This window comes from Arachis stenosperma, chromosome 6 (assembly GCF_014773155.1).
Source record: "Arachis stenosperma cultivar V10309 chromosome 6, arast.V10309.gnm1.PFL2, whole genome shotgun sequence".
In the NCBI taxonomy this organism is placed as follows: Eukaryota; Viridiplantae; Streptophyta; class Magnoliopsida; order Fabales; family Fabaceae; genus Arachis; species Arachis stenosperma.
In genome coordinates, this window is record NC_080382.1 from 67,281,524 (window position 1) to 67,285,336 (window position 3,813).

At 42.3% G+C, this 3,813-nt stretch overlaps 1 non-coding gene across 1 annotated transcript; it reads left to right on the plus strand.

Moving 5' to 3' along the window:
* The first annotated feature begins 2,787 nt into the window (after positions 1 to 2,787).
* On the plus strand, positions 2,788 to 2,895 carry LOC130937587 (small nucleolar RNA R71). Its single transcript, XR_009068799.1, has one exon. It is a non-coding gene; the product is annotated as a small nucleolar RNA R71 (small nucleolar RNA).
* The last annotated feature ends 918 nt before the right edge of the window (positions 2,896 to 3,813 follow it).

Below are 3,813 nucleotides of genomic sequence, written 5' to 3' on the forward strand. Positions count from 1 at the left end.
AAGAACTTCCCAACCTCTTCTTCGGATCTCATGGCGGATCTCCGGATATTCACCCTTTTTGAGTGAAAAGGGGACCTCGGAGATCACCTTCTTCAAGGCCACAACTTCATAGAAGTGGTCTTGATGCACCCTTGAGAGGAATCTATCCATCTCCCATGACTCGGAGGTGGAAGCTTTTGCCTTCCCTTTCCTCTTTTTAGAGGTTTCTCCGGCCTTGGATGCCATAAATGGTTATGGAAAAACGAAAAGCAACGCTTTTACCACACCAAACTTAAAATGTTTGCTCGTCCTCGAGCAAAAGAAGAAAGAAGAGAGTAGAAGAAGAAGAAATGAGGAAGAAGGGAGATGGTAGTGTGTTCGGCCAAAGAGGGGGAGAAGTGGTGTTTAGGTTGTGTGAAATTGAAGAGTTGAAGAAGGGTATTTATAGGAGAAAAGGGGGGTAAAGGTTCGGCCATTATGGGTGGGTTTGGGAGGGAAAGTGGTTTGAATTTGAAGGGTGAGGTTGGTGGGGATTTATGAAGGATGGATGTGAATGGTGAAGAGAAAGATGGGATTTGATAGGTGAAGGGTTTTTGGGGAAGAGGTGTTGAGGTGATTGGTGAATGGGGGAAGAAGAGAAAGAGTGATGGTAGGGTCCTGTGGGGTCCACAGATCCTGTAGTGTCAAGGAAAAGTCATCCCTGCACCAAATGTTGCTCAAAATCACGTTTTGAGCCATTTCTGGCGTTAAACGCCGGGCTGGTGCCCATTCCTGGCGTTTAACGCCAGGTTCTTGCCCTTTACTGGCGTTTAACGCCAGTCTGGTGCCCCTTTCTGGCGTTAAACGCCCAGAAGGGTGCCAGACTGGGCGTTAAATGCCCAACAGCTAGCATTACTGGCGTTTGAACGCCAGCTTCTTCTCCTCCAGGGTGTGCTGTTTTTCTTCCTGTTTTTCATTCTGTTTTTGCTTTTTTCATTGTTTTTGTGACTTCTTATGATCATCAACCTACAAAAAAAAGATAAAATAACAAAAGAAAATAATTAATTATAAAACATTGGGTTGCCTCCCAACAAGCGCTTCTTTAATGTCATTAGCTTGACAGAGGACTCTCATGGAGCCTCAGAAATGCTCAGAACCGTGTTGAACCCTCCCAACACCAAACTTAGAGTTTGAATGTGGGGTTTCAACACCAAACTTAGAGTTTGGTTGTAGCCTCCCAACACCAAACTTAGAGTTTGACTGTGGGGGCTCTGTTTGGCTCTGTTTTGAGAGAAGCTCTTCATGCTTCCTCTCCATGATGACAGAGGGATGTCCTTGGGCCTTAAACACCAAGGATTTTTCATTCACTTGAATGATTAACTCTCCTCTGTCAACATCAATCACAGCCTTTGCTGTGGCTAGGAAGGGTCTGCCAAGGATGATGGATTCATCCATGCACTTCCCAGTCTCTAGGACTATGAAGTCAGTAGGGATGTAATGGTCTTCAATCTTCACCAAAACATTCTCTACAAGTCCATGAGCTTGTTTTCATGAATTGTCTGCCATCTCTAATGAGATTCTTGCAGCTTGCACCTCAAAGATCCCTAATTTCTCCATTACAGAGAGGGGCATGAGGTTTACACTTGACCCTAAGTCACACAAGGCCTTCTTGAAGGTCATGGTGCCTATGGTACAAGGTATAGAAAACTTCCCAGGATCCTGCCTCTTTTGAGGCAGTTTCTGCCTAGACAAGTCATCCAGTTCTTTGGTGAGCAAGGGTGGTTCATCCTCCCAAGTCTCATTTCCAAATAACTTGTCATTCAGTTTCATGATTGCTCCAAGGTATTTAGCAACTTGCTCTTCAGTAACATACTTATCCTCTTCAGAGGAAGAATACTCATCAGAGCTCATGAATGGCAGAAGTAAGTCCAATGGAATCTCTATGGTCTCATTTTGAGCCTCAGATTCCCAAGGTTCCTCATTGAGGAACTCAGAGGAGATTGGTGCACGCCCATTGAGGTCTTCCTCAGTGGCGTCCACCTCCTCTCTTTCCTCCCAGAATTCGGCCATGGTTATGGCTTTGCACTCTCCTTTTGGATTTTCTTCTGTATTACTTGGGAGAGTACTAGGAGGGAGTTCAGTAACTTTCTTGCTCAGCTGACCAACTTGTCCTTCCAAATTTCTGATGGAGGACCTTGTTTCACTCATGAAACTTTGAGTGGTCTTTATTAGATCAGAGACCATTGTTGCTAAGTCAGAAGTATTCTGCTTAGAACTCTCTGTCTGTTGCTGAGGAGATGATGGAAAAGGCTTGCCATTGCTAAACCTGTTTCTTCCACCATTATTGTTATTGAAACCTTGTTGAGGTCTCTCTTGATTCTTCCATGAGAGAATTGGGTGATTTCTCCATGAAGAATTGTAGGTATTTCCATAGGGTTCTCCTAGGTAATTCACCTCTTCCATGGAAGGGTTCTCAGGATCATAAGCTTCTTCCTCAGATGAAGCTTCCTTAGTACTGCCAGGTGCATTTTGCATTCCAGACAGACTTTGAGAAATCAAATTGACTTGTTGAGTCAATATCTTGTTCTGAGCCAAAATGGCATTCAGAGTATCAATCTCAAGAACTCCTTTCTTCTGACTAGTCCCATTGTTCACAGGATTTCTTTCAGAAGTATACATGAATTGGTTATTTGCAACCATTTCAATTAGCTCTTGAGCTTCTGCAGGTGTCTTCTTCAGATGAAGAGATCCTCCAGCAGAGCTATTCAAAGACATCTTGGATAGTTCAGAGAGACCATCATAGAAAATACCTATGATGCTCCATTCAGAAAGCATGTCAGAAGGACATCTTCTGATTAATTGTTTGTATCTTTCCCAAGCTTCATAGAGGGATTCTCCATCCTTCTGTCTGAAGGTTTGGACTTCCACTCTAAGCTTACTCCATCTTTGTGGTGGAAAGAACTTTGCCAAGAAGGCATTGACTAGCTTTTCCCAAGAGTCCAGGCTTTCTTTAGGTTGAGAATCCAACCATATTCTAGCTCTGTCTCTTACAGCAAAAGGGAATAGCATCAGTCTATAGACCTCAGGGTTAACCCCATTAGTCTTGACTGTGTCACAGATTTGCAAGAATTCAGCTAAAAACTGATGAGGATCTTCCATTGGAAGTCTATGGAACTTGCAATTCTGTTGCATTAGAGAAACTAATTGAGGCTTAAGCTCAAAGTTGTTTGCTCCAATGGCAGGGATAGAGATGCTTCTCCCATAGAAATCAGGAGTAGGTGCAGTAAAGTCACCCAGCACCTTCCTTGCATTGTTGGCATTGTTGTTGTTTTCGGCTGCCATGGGTTCTTCTTCTTTGAAGAATTCGGTCAGGTCCTTTAAAGAGAGTTGTGCTTTGGCTTCTCTTAGCTTTCTCTTCAAGGTCCTTTCGGGTTCAGGATCAGCTTCAACAAGAATGCCTTTGTCTCTGCTCCTGCTCATATGAAAGAGAAGAGAAAAAGAAAATGTGGAATCCTCTATGTCACAGTATAGGGATTCCTTGAAATGTCAGAGGAAAAGAGAAATAGAAAGAAGAAGGAGAAGAAGAATTCGAACTTTAATTAGATAAGGTTCGAATTGTGCATTAAGAAGGAGTAGTACTCCATAAATAGAAGGATGTGGGAAGGAGGGAAGAGAATTTTCGAAAATTCAATTAAAAAGATGTTGATAATTTTCGAAAATTGAAAGTGGAAAAGAACTCAAGTGATTTTTGAAAAAGATTTTTAAAATTAGAAGTCAAAGAGATTTGATTGAAACTATTTTGAAAAAGATGTGGTTAAAAAGATTTGATTGAAAAGTTATGGTTTTAAAAAGATG